Here is a 13491-nt window from a genome sequence, read left to right on the forward strand (position 1 = left end):
GATTCGCCGATGAAATGGATGGGATTTCGAGAGCGAAAGTGCCGGTAGGACACGAGCACTGCCACCTTTTATCCTTCCTTTTTTCCTCGCTTCGCACCGACAGGAGATAGCGCGATGCACAATCCGTATAACGATCGCTAACAAAATGCAAGCGACTTAATACCAGGCACGATTACCGTTTTGGTATTGTTGTGAAAACTAAAGTAAATATCAGTATTGCTTTCCATATTTCTATACTAGATTAAGGAGCATGTTCCTTTCTCAATAATCGAGAGCAGTAATAGTGTATTGATCCAGATACAGTAATCCCTCTCTAACGTTCGAAACATTACTGGTCACACATTAGACTTTCAGTAAAGAATTTTTTCTCGAAAATGCGTAGGATTTCGGGGGTATGTCTATTCACCAAAAATTATTGTAATTAACCACTGCAACTGAAAATAATTTTTCCAGAATGATTTGAAATTTTGGCTCTACTAGTATACCTCGCCTCTTGTACTATTTTAGGAATTCTCGAATCTTATCTCTGTTAGACTAGATCGTATTGTAGGCGAAATTGAGAAACACTGAAAGTGAGTGAAATAGAGAAACATGTTCACTGTTTGTTCATTCTACAAGTTCTAAAGTCATTCAGAAATCAAAGTACGTACTTTTTTTGCAAATTGTACGAATTTTGTATTGTAACTAAAATGTAAAATAGGAAGGCTGATTTGTTAATGACGTTATGCTTCTTTAATATTAAGAAAAACGTTTGCTAATTAGTGAGATCCACCCAATTAGTCGAACTACCCTATTTATAAATTTACTATTTGTTACAGAATATTTGTCTCGTACCATAATTCTACCATTTATCTCTTGTAGCGGAAATTTTTTCTCAGAGGCAGGGGTTGTTTGAAATACAATAGTTTGAAATCGCTGTTATGTGCGCGCAGTTAATGGGTCAGTTGTTATCACGGGTCGCTGCTTGACCCGTGGGTGCCGGTACACAGTGTACGCTATTTTTCGGACGAGGTTAGCGCGTTTCAATTCGCAGCGAAACTGCTATTTTATTCAATTATAACGCTACCGGTGCAGGGGGCCGGATATATCAATAATAACACCGATACTCGCTCAAATTTACAGAGCTTTGCGGTGAAAAGCTATAGCACGGTGCAAGGGCGAGGGAAGGTGGGGAATTTTTTAAACGTTTTTTGACTAATAGACCTGGATCACGGGCGACGTGCCAATTCGTCGCTTGGTTTTGAACCATGTAACGTCGAATGACGTCGTTCAACCGACGCGTTGTATGGGAGGCATTCGGAGCTCGGACCGCAACGTTTGGTAAATTTGGCCACCCAGAGGTAAAGCAACGGTAATAAATGAGCGGCGAGCGCGCTGCCAGCGTTGCCCGCTCCAGGTCCAATTTCCCAGGAGGCTACACCGGGCAAAACCGCAGCCTAAAAACAATATCCTACTGCTACGGGCCAGTGACAGTGCCCGATAGGCGGCTATACCGCCGCGATAACTTATCGCCGTCCATCTAACATCCGAAAAGGTAATAACCTTCGTGACGGGAGGCGCGGGGGTGGACAAAAACGGGCGCCGTGATTTCGGAGATCGACGAGCCGTTCGAACGGTCTCGCGATGGAACGTTTGGCCGCGTCGAAACGTTCGCGAAAGAAACACCGTCTGGGCCCCATCGGTTATGGGAACGTCGACGGAGGCAAGAACCTCCATTCACCGAGACTGACGGCACATTTTTACGACAAATCCTAACCGTAACTGCAACCTTTCCTTAACACGTTCCACGCTATCGAATCAAAATTAAAAAATAACACTTTATAGTTTATTTGATATTAAAAAATATGGTCACTCGTGTTCGCATAAAATGAAATTTAAATTAACTCTGGTGTTAATGTGTTAACTTTAACAAGGGAGGGGCATGAACTGTTAGACTTCGATTTTAATGTGCTTTTGCAGAACGACAGTAGAATGATCTCTTTTGAAGTATGTAAAATATTAGGTGTAGATACTTGATACTTTCCAAAATATAAATAATTGAACTATTATCAGGATGTCTTGTTTAATATTAATTCAGTTCATAAGTTTTTGTGTATATCATGCAATAGATTGAATTGTTTGGTAAGTGTCGCGTAGTCTACACCAGGCTGCAACACTTACAGACGATTTAGTATGCGATTGTAGTATGTGAGAGTCATTAGACCCTGGTGAAAATAATTCTCTTAATTTACTACAGTATTGCAACATCAATAAACTCCTACTTGGTACATATTTTCTTCTAATACGAAAATATACAAAAACTTACGGACTGAATTAATGTTGATGGATGGAAAAATAAAAAACGATTATGTACACAAATGAAAGTTGTTGAAAGAAAATAACGATGTAACTTTCGAAACTGATACGTTACGTTCCTTAAGTTATAAATAAAGTATACTATTTGCTCCTAAAATACATTTGTTTAGGGATCATATTCCAATCAAAAACATGAGAAACGTGGGTGGGCTCGACGATGGCTTGTGATCGAACCTTTCTAGAGTTAATCCTAAAGTAGCCTGACGAGGTCTGACGATTCTATCCGATAAAATACTGGTTTATAACTTGTAAATGCATAGAAGCTGGTGCTCGAGTTTCCATATACGTTTCAAGCGACTCACTGTGCATATGCGAAGGCAATGTCTTCCAAGCAAGCGTATTTGGTATATGGAGACCCAATTATTTCATGGTAGCCTCGTCCGTTGCACCGCGTTAACAAATGGAAGGCATGATCTGGCTTAATAGTAATCCATTATGAAGGGGAACGTAAGTGATAGTAGTAATCATAGATAATGGAAATGTGCTATGCAAGTAGAGATTTAATTTAGTGCATCATATGTTAAATTTATACTTTCTTATTGTTATTCTGGATCTCGGTCTGCTTATGAGCTCCACGAGGTACAGTAGAACCTCGATTATTGCATGAAAGCTTTACTTGGTGTCGACAAATGGAGGGGTGGTCGCAATATGTAATTGGGGGCTGTACCATGAACCATAAGTAAAGAAGGTACACTGTATGGGACTGCTTCTCACTAGACTGGTTACCTTGATTATTGCACGACAGCCTCGTTCATTGCATGGTGCCAACAAATGGAAGCAACAGTTAGTAAGGTCGGAACTAGTAGTGGAGATAGGCTCTGTAGAATTCGATCACGCGCCCAGTTTTTCTGCAATAATCGAGGTACTAGTACATTTCCAATTATAATAGTTATATAATTAATTAAAGCTAAATTTAAACTTTTATACTCTATAGTACACACTCTGCATTCGGTATTTTCCTCTGTTATTCGTTACAAAAAAAATTCAAGCATGTGAACTCGTCGATTAATAGAAATTTGCTTCGTCTCTGAATCGTATCTTCAAACACGCATCATAAATTGTCTCTTTTTAAATTCGAACAACAGAGAAATCGATCGTCGCATAGAAAAAGAATCGTGATCCGCGCGGAAAGTCGAGCAGAAGGGGGCAGGAGACGTCCACAGAAATTATGCGATCGCCGAAAAATCTCTCGAGTTTTATTTGGTCGTGCCGCCTTGTCGATTCCTCGAGTTTTCCACTTGTGTGTACCGGAGAAAGAACTTCTCTCGAAAAATTCCGACGTAACTCGAGCGTGTGTCCGTACAGTTTCCTCGTCGCGACGTTCGAGCCGCAGTAACCGAGCGTTTCAAAGACGGCGAGCGGCGGCAGAAGGGGGAGGGACAGAAAGGGAAGAGTAAAAAGAGAGACGGTAGATGTACGTCGAAAGTGCGGTGAATTCTGGAGGGCTTGTCGATTTACTACTCGAAGATAGATAGTTTACTCGAAGTCTGAGCACGAAATGATTTCAGAGCTACGGGTGCGGCAAGCACTTGCCTCTTCTATCTATTCCGAAGCCGTGTTCTCCTCTCGCTCGGCCGCTTGCACCGTCTCCGTGGCCATCGCTTTGCTCCCTCGTCCCTTCTCGAGTCGAGTTCCGCGAGCAAAGAGGCACTGCGGACATTGGGTTGTATTTCATAAAGTGAGAAGCCAAGTTCAGGCCGGGGCTTGGAAGTTCGTCGGGGTCCAAACCCCGGCGTGCACTTTAATACAAGTTTTCCATTCAGGGCGACGGGACCGCCCGCGCTTTTCTCTTTCTCTCGCGGCGCGCGTTAGTTTATTAACTAGTAAAGAGAAACCGCCGCGAGCTAAGACACGCGAGCACCGAGGAGAAAGACGAGCACGGCTCGCAAAAACGCGGCTGAAACCAAGTCCGTGTAGAGGGAAGACGTTACGCGACACGCTCGTGAAAGCGTTATTTACGAGGACGCCCGGGCTCCGGGTACGCGACAGGGAGCAGATGCGAGTCGCGACCAGCAAAAATTTCGCAAGGTTGTGTCGCTGGACCCTGTGCACCAGTGGTTCACGCTCTCGGGCGAAAAAAGATGAGAATAAAAGTCCTAGGTCGTAATGTTCGTAATAGAAAAGCATCGTTGGACGGTCAGGATTTGGAAGGACTCGAAGGGAGCGAGTGCAAAGTTAGAGACTTCGAGGATTAAAAATTTCCACCCTTAGAGATTCTAAATAGAATAGAGTTTTACTGAAGTAAGCCTCCCATGAGATTTCAAATGCTGAATCAAATAGAAAAATATGAAAGTTTGTAAGAAATGCATATTAGTGTATATGTCTTAACCGAGGAACGTTGACACGAGGAGGAAACGTTATCGTTGGTGTCGATGATGGAAGTATTTAGGTTTAGCCGAAAAGCGTTCGGGGGTCCTCCGTGTCGATGACTCTTTTGTTTATGATACGTAAATAGGAGTCGAGAGGGTTCGACTTCGATAGCAGAAAGACACTATGCATCGAAATTTGGTCGAGAGAAGTCGCTTATGATTTTTACGCGTACTGTGTGTCAACTAGTCCGAATCATTAAGTCCGACTACACGCCTGTAACCACCCCTGACATCCTTACAAGTTTCTTTGTCATTTAGTTGGTGGAGATAGGTAACAAAGCTTGACTATATTATTTGCATGTTCAACATTTGTCGTAATGAAATCGCTCGAGGAAATTAAAATGTAGATAATAGATTTTTTTATCAATGAGGACTCAAGCTTCTGTGACCATGTAATAATTTTCATACGCGAATTGACTTTTATAAAATATCTATTAAATGCCAATAGCTTCGATTCAGCCATGATGGTGGATGCTGCTATAGTGTAATAATTTTTTTACGTAAGAATTATTTTGTATAAGTCTTCTTCTTCGAAGACTGCGTGATTCGCCAATATTCAGCGATTGAATCCTCCTCTTCTGGTATGAAATTTCTCCACTCGTGGATCGGTTCCGTCAGTGTATGCTTTGGGACGTGCGCGAATCATGCAAATCCCATAAAAGACCGTGTAAAACGTTGATGACTCCTTCTGTTTCGCTATAATAACCGGGGTGACTGGGATGGCAGGATTGACGAGCTCAGAGCGAACTTTAATACGCACCGAAAAAGCCAAATTTCCGGCGTCTCGAGGAGTCGGTTAGAAAAAGAGGATCACCGCGCAACAGGAAGACCCTCTCAGTGTGGATGTTCCATGGGAAACATCGCGAAACACTTGGCGAGATTGTAATTTCAGGGTAACTCAGCTCGCGCAGCGGGTAACGAGCGACTATTCATTACGAGTAGGTGCGCGCGTATATCTCGCCGAGCACAAAAACCGCCTAGTCCTATAATTATCCCCGCGATGTCCGGGTAATGAAAAATTATCGCTAATAATTATTCGCGAGCGTTGGGAGCCACGTCGCAACGGTACGCGCGCAGAACGCTTTCCCGTCTCGCGGGACTTCGCCTTTCTTAATCTTCCGCGCGTTTTCTTTCCCTTTCGACGCCCACGAAAGAAATTATAATCAAACACCGGAGAGCGGAGCAATTAACCATTCCTCGATGTTTCTGAACCGCGTTGCCTCACCCCCGGGGGCTTTGCCATCTTCTACCCTGCCCGGCCATCTATCGTTCGCTTCCTATAGCGCGGACGCGTTTCGCGAGCTCGCATAATTAAACCGCGTAATTTCTTCGACCGTTAAAGCTCGATTCCCGCTAGCGCTCCAGAGACGAGCTCAATAAGAAATATCGCAACATTGTTTCAGACGCCATGCTTTGAGTTTACGCTGGAGGACATTATATTATAATAAGGCCGTCGCGATGGTCTAATACTAGTTCGAAATTCGAAGATTCGACAACTTGAAAAGTCCGAACGGTTCGAAAGAAATCAATGATCGATCGTTTTATTATATTCGTAAAAAAATTACTAAATAATAGACAACATTTATTTCTAATCACATATCGTGGTTGAAAATGTCTAATTTCGAATAAATTCGAAATTGTAAATTAATTTAAAATGAGTTTTCCCCAACGCATATTCAATTTATTTCTATATGCCTAGCAATATTGTTTTAGATTATTTAAAATGGGCAAATTGATGGGATGTTCGAAGAACGAAAAAACTATCCTTTCTTCTATGTACAACTCAGCTACTAATCGAATCAAAATTATTTAAAAATTTATCAAACGAAAAATCAGGTAGGTGGAGAGAATCAATGAACTATTATAAGCACGATAAAATTGTACGAACTTATTCATGCACGCCTTACCGCAAACATTGAGTTTTAATAGTCAAAGTTCGCGTATTAATTAAATATTTAATTTGTACTTTACTCGAGTCATAAGCAAGAAGCCTTAGTGATCTCACCGTTCACCTATGTTAAGGCACGGTGAATCGTTTTCAAGAAACGTAGTCCAGGTATATAACGCAGGGTTAAGAAATTATCGCAGCTTCCCTAGCACGCGGACGCCTTTTTTCCTCGAACTGGTTCATCGGTACATTATCTCCTCGCGCTGGCAGCGGTGAGGGAAGTTTAGGAATTTTTCGAAGCTCTGCGTGCGAGCGCAGAGAAACCTGTTCCCATTTCGCGTTAACGCGCGTAGGCTCGCTCGTGTGTCGTTCCGAGTTCACTGCCTTCGGTGTACGCGCTCGTCTTTCGTATTACTGCGGTAATTATCCTTCCTACGATAGGATCGCTGCCGCATCACTCGCTGAGGAAAATACTGCCACGCTTCCGCGAATCACAAGGGGAAATACGTGAAAAATCATTCTCAGTTAGAGTTATACATCATAGACAACGATCCAAAACGGACGCTAGAAAGTTCGTTTATATATGTATATTTACAGTGATCCCTCGTTAATGTTCGCTGGCTCTGGTCCGCGGCGTGAACGCTATCGAGGGAGGTAGACTATTTCAGGAATTGTCTGAAAAACACTGAGAATGAGTGAAATAGAGAGAAATGTTCAACTCTTCATGATTCTTATATAGTGGCTCAACTTTAAAATAATAAAACAGTAGTCTACTCTTTTGTATTGCATTTTTAATTGCTTTGCATCCTTTTAGTGCATTCCAGTCCTTATTAATTTCTTTTTTATTTTTGAACTTCATGTTTTACCTTACTCAACTCATTTTTCTGCTTTGGCTATATACATGGAGAAATTATTTTATTTAGAAATCACAGGGAATTAATATTCGCCTCGGTGCACGTCGACGACAGAAGAATAAAAGAATCCCGATATTGGTCGCATCAGGGACGATTCAGAATCCTATCAACGACTAAGCTCGTCTTACTAAAAATCGAGATTTCTCCGGATCCTCTTTCCTTGTTTCCTTCTTTTCCCGTACACGTATTAGAACTGGCAATCTTCTTCCGCCAGAAGGATATATCATCCCCCACAGGTTGACCAATCGTATCGTTCTTCAGTGGATTATCCAGCAAGGTGATCTTTCACCAAAGAACGATAAGAATACTGGCAATCAAACTAGCTAGATGAAAAGGATCGAGCAAGAATAAATGCAGAGGTAATATTACGTTTTCGCATTTTTCTCAGAATTCGTTAATTTCTCTTGCAAGATATCGCCGTTGCGTCCACGCTTTCGTTATTACAGCAAATATTTTCAAACGAAAGGACGACCAAAGGAATGGTATTTTCGATTCGATGAACACGTCTGGGAAGAAAGAAGAAAAATATATCTGGCGGGTCGATATCTTTACTTTTCTCGCGGTTGATGAATCAATCCAACTTACAACCTTCTAGCAGGGTTTTTACTCCGATTTCATATATTATCGTTTTCTTGTCCCCGAAGACGCGTCGTCGGACCGATTCATATTTTTCTTGAATCTTCGGGAATTTTATTTTTGTTACATTATGTGACGTTCGAAACGCTTAAATCACCGAGATGATTTAATATCGAAATCGGTGTTTCTTCGCTGGCTATTCTTTATTATTAGAATTCTCGATCCGACGAGCGCTCGAGATTCAGCCTCCGACCGATTCTAAAAACCAACGCTATCTCCAGGATCGATCAGAAATGAATTAGGGTCCTCCTGTGGCCGATTCGACTCGAATACGCTTCCGCCTCATTTTTCTCTCCGCTCCTCTCCTTCGACACCCGAGTAATATTTCATCCGCGGTTATTCTCAAATGTCTATTAACGATGTCATCATAAATTTGTCTTCTATTTCGTTGGTAATAACCGTAGATCACGGCCGAAACGCAACGAGAAAAACAGTGTCGTAAAATCTGCAGTCGCTCTTTTGCGCGAAATCTCATTATTTTGCCCAGAATATTCGCGAATATAACATTTCAAACGGGTGCACGGCTATTTAAATATTTCTCGATCCTTATAAATAACTAGTACGGATATAATTTTCGCAACCTTTGGCTCGTATTTTATCATTCGAAATACTAATTCGCCAGTTTTCGCTCGAAACGACGCAGGCGTTTCGTTAAATTCAGCTTCGCCCGTTTACCGTTTCGTTTCTTAATTGGAGAACCTGAACGTTATACGGTGTCATTCGAATCGTTAGTATGTCAACGAAAGCTGTTCACGGTTTTAACCGCGTGTACCTACATGCTGATGCACGTTTCACGGTACACAAGCGTCGGTATTCATATAATCTGTCCGGTACGTTTCCTCGTGCGAGAATCGTGACCCAATTTCGTATCTCTTCAACCGCTGGGCTTGAAAAACCGCTTTTTATCCTTGAACGAGCCATTCATCTTAATTTCGCGCGGACTGCTAATATCAATTTGACACGTAGCATTCATAGATCGGAACTAATTATCCGTAAAGCAGGTATTCGACGTCCTTTGGGACAGAAAATTGCCCTCCAAAAGGAACACGCTGAGACGTTTTCTTTTTGCTACCGTAGACGCAAAATAAAAGCGATGGGAATCTTAAAGCGATGCAAAACGAAGGATTTTAACGAAAAGAACCCAGGTTACCGTTTCAACGCTTCGATAAATGGATTTAATAGCGTCGAAGACAATTAGAAGAGTTTAAAACGTTTGACTTTGAAAAATTTGCAAGATTGTAAACCAAGTTAAATTCAGAGTATTCATCGTATATTTCCCTGAATTTTTACTTCACAAAAAGACTACATCCAGATTTGTTGGACTTAAATTAACTTTCGAAACTGCGATTGTGTAGATTGATATACACTACATTTTTACAATAACGTGCAAGTGTCCAAATATTTGAACCATCAATTTTAGGAGAATCTGTATAATAAAATAATGCTTGAAGTATCAATTACAATTCCTACTGATCGAAATAATTTCTGTGATACATTATTCTTCAAAAATAATTGGAACGAGCTTCTTGCAGCGTTTTTCGATATTCTCGTCGTTATTCTGCGTTCAATATACGCCTAGACTTATTGTTGGACTGAATACAGGACCGATAAGGGATTACGCTTTTTCCTCGATGTTTATTTATGACTCGCGTACTATCTTCGTCTTATGTTTCGCCAGTCTCCTCTGTTCTCTGTTCTCAGACGCTTTTTCTCGACGAGGAAACGGAATGATAAGAAGTTTCGACGATAACGGCACGATCGCTAGCAGATCCACGTAGAGGGAGGCGTGTGGGAGAGGTTTTGTAATAAATTCACTCGGCTAAATTCCGAATCCGGCGCCGTTAGTGTTCGTGCGCTTTAATGGATTTCGCGGTGTTCTACATTTTACGTTTGTGTTTGTAGGCTTGATGCTTCGCTCGTTCAGCAAGTAGAATTTTTTTCTGGGGAATGAGAATGACTAGCAACCGGTGAAATTCACTAAAAATGCACAAGCTGTTTTCTGAAATTTATTCTAGTATTTACGTATTTATTTTACCTAACCTCTTTTCAGAATTATTATCTTCTGCAACCTTTCAATATTTCCCATTAATCGTAACGTTTAAAAGTCGTTTACAAACCGTTTGCAAACAGTTCTGCAACGCGTCGTTTTAACCAATTAAGGGAAAGAATTTTTTTACTGGGATTAAAACTTATTCGAACGTATTGAGATTTTTTAAATACGAAGTTTAGATTTTATTAGAGTAGGCTATAATTTTCTTGTGAATTTTTGTATAATATATTCAGAAACGAAAAAAATATGTTCAGCTTTGCAGTTTAAAATATTCCCAGGCAGCTTTCTCTTGTTATGAATTTTTAGTCAAATTTGACCAATAAATTTGTAAACTATATTTAGTTTACGTATAGCCAGATGACTCAACAGTATCAGTATAATATAAATACAATAATCTATCTAAATTTGAAAATCTAAGTGGAAAATCTGAAACACCCCTAGTACTCCTAAAGAAAACTTTCTACGAGGCTGTCATTCTTTCCACGCCTTGCCCCGAGAAAGGGGTAGAAGCGAGCGTGGTTGCTCTTGTGCTCGTCTGCGGGCAAAGAGACGCGGAAAGATTTCGAATCCGAGCGTCGCGACGCGGTAGAACGAAACGGAGATACACAACTAGCGAAAGAACGAGAGGGAAAATGCTTGGGCGGATTGTGGCGGAGTAGATGGGGAATGAGAAAGAACTGCGGTTGGAGGGGGTTGGGGGTCGAGAAATCTTTTAAGAGATGCGACGCTTTAAGGACGTATTAAAAATGGCAGGTAGCGGAGAGGCCCGTGGTGCAGCCTGCAGTTTACTGTGGTATAAATTAGACTCGCTGTTCCAGCATAATCTGATATATTAACGAGTCAAACCTCGGTTCTGCGCTCTTCTCTCCCGCGAGGAGAGGAAGCACGGTCGTAGGACAAAGACGGAGGCTGAACTGTGAAGCCTGGTGAAAAGAGAGCGGGGAAACCGACGGAGAATGAAGAGAAGGAAGAGCAAAACCCGCGAGAGAGGAGGGAGGGAAGCCCGCGGGACGTATCGTCGATTTTTACTTGCTTAGTATCTCGGTTATAGTCTCGTAGTTTTTACGGTCCAGCGATCTCGCCGGGCTTAACGCCGTAATTGAAATTGTGGCCTTGCTTATCGGCCTGTCGTAACACTGAGAAATGGATCTTTATTAGGGAGCCCCGCGCAGAAGTGGCGAGACGAAGGGCGCTGAGAAATTCGACGGAATGGAGGAGAAGGTGGAAGACCAACGGAGAGATAGAAACGGGAATTAAGATAAAGGGGCTGGGAGGAAGCCTGGGCAGAAACAAAATGATATCGAGTATGTTGCGGAATCGACTTCGAGAAGACTTAAACACTTGGCTTTACAGCGCTCGCCTCGAGCAACGGTCGCCTACACTCGCGCCGTTTTCGTTCTCAAGTCCAGCAATGAACGAGAGTAAAAAAAACTCAAGTTTTACAAATTCTTATATTTTAAAATATTAATGCAATAACGTAGATTATAATATTGTCGGTTATTTTCTCGAAATTCTTGTGTGACGCATGTAAAAAATTATTCAACAATTTGAAACGTACTGCAAATTTATATAAATCATTCTGTAAATGGTACGCATTTAAAAATTTCTCTTAACGTTTAACTGGTACGATATTTTACTGAGAATTTTCATTCATACATTGTAATTACAATATTTTTGCTTAAATTGTAATATTGGAAATAAAATGAAAACTATATTCTTTTGAAAACACAAGCTTATCCGTAGAAAAATTAAATTAAAATTATTTTTATGTATCGGTTTGTTAGTTAAATTTTACTGTATTTAATTTTTCTATGGATAAACTTGTGTTTTCAAGAGAATATAGTTTTCATTTTCTTTCCAATATTACAATTTATGCAAAAATATTGTAATTACAGTGTATGGGTGAAAATTAACAGTAAAATATCATACCAGTTAAACGTTAAGAGAAATTTTTAAATGCGTACCATTTACAGAATGATTTATATAAATTAGCAGTACGTTTTAAATTGTTGAATAATTTTTTACATGCGTCACACAAGGATTTCTGTAATGCTGCATTCGCCACTCACTTTTTCCACGGATTTATTTGATGTTTCCTTCAATTAAGTTTATGCTCAAATTTTGAATAATGTATAAAGTAAAAATCTGTTTGTGTCGGTATGTTTTAACAAAAAATTTGCTCACCAGTTAACGTGTTAAGTATTTTCAGCTATCGCTTTAAAAAAAGAGCGAACGTCAAGTGGTTAGGGGTTGAAGGCAATAACCGTGACTAAGATCACGAACCATCCCGATTAGATTTCCAGTTCGCGGAGAAAAAGTTCGTGACAAAATGATGCAACAACCAGCAGCGTAATAATTGAAAATGACAATGACTGATGGACGGGGCAAGCAATTATAACGCCGATGCGATGGCTAGGAACGAAGAAGGTCGCGTCTAATTAAAGGTATTATGAATTACAACGAAATAATCATTATCGGCACAAAAAGGGCGTAATTACCGGTGCCTCGTAAACAGATTATATCGAGGCCGAAGGGAATTTATTTTCGAACCCCGACGAACGCTGCCGGTGAATGGTGATGAAGATTGCGTAAAAGCGTGACGCTCGCTAGTAATGAGAAAGAAGCCGCCTCATTATGATTTATTTGTCGCGGTCAATTAGAGCGGTCCATCCGACCGGCGTTGCGAGGCCGGCCAACGATGGAAGGAAGAAGAAGGCGATGAAGGAATTACGTGGACTCTCGTAAAACAGCTTAACAGTCCCTCGGTAGAGTATCGAGTGCCAGTTAAGTGGGTAAAAAAATTGCTACGCCCGAACGGAGAGACGCGTTTTTCTTTGTCGTCTCTGATAATTCGTCGAAGCATTGGAATCGCCCCGATCTTCCGACGCTTCTTACGCCCCCCTTGCCCTCGTGATTAACTCAAGTCCGAATCAGGTCTGTTCCGGTCCAATGAATCGCGGTCGACACCCGTAATTGCATATATAACGATCATAGTTATAACCGTAAACCGCTATAGTGCTTAAACCCCGTCAAGAAGGGGTGAGCGGCAGTCATGCAATTTTAAATCAAGAATGGTTAAATAGAAATTCGTACGAATGGTCCTCTGCAGTAGTGTCTCGTTGTAGGCAAATATTTCACCCCGGATACATGCAAAAGAATGGTCATCTCTTCTGTTCGAACGATGGAAATTAAAAACGTTGTCGAGTAGGCATTATTAGCCATTAATGTAAACTGAAAATATTTATTTTGGACCTAACTTTCGTGGGGAGCATATTTCAG

Source organism: Colletes gigas, unplaced genomic scaffold, assembly GCF_013123115.1.
Source record: "Colletes gigas isolate AHSC1104 unplaced genomic scaffold, ASM1312311v1 Colletes_gigas_Sc00023, whole genome shotgun sequence".
Lineage (NCBI taxonomy): Eukaryota > Metazoa > Arthropoda > Insecta > Hymenoptera > Colletidae > Colletes > Colletes gigas.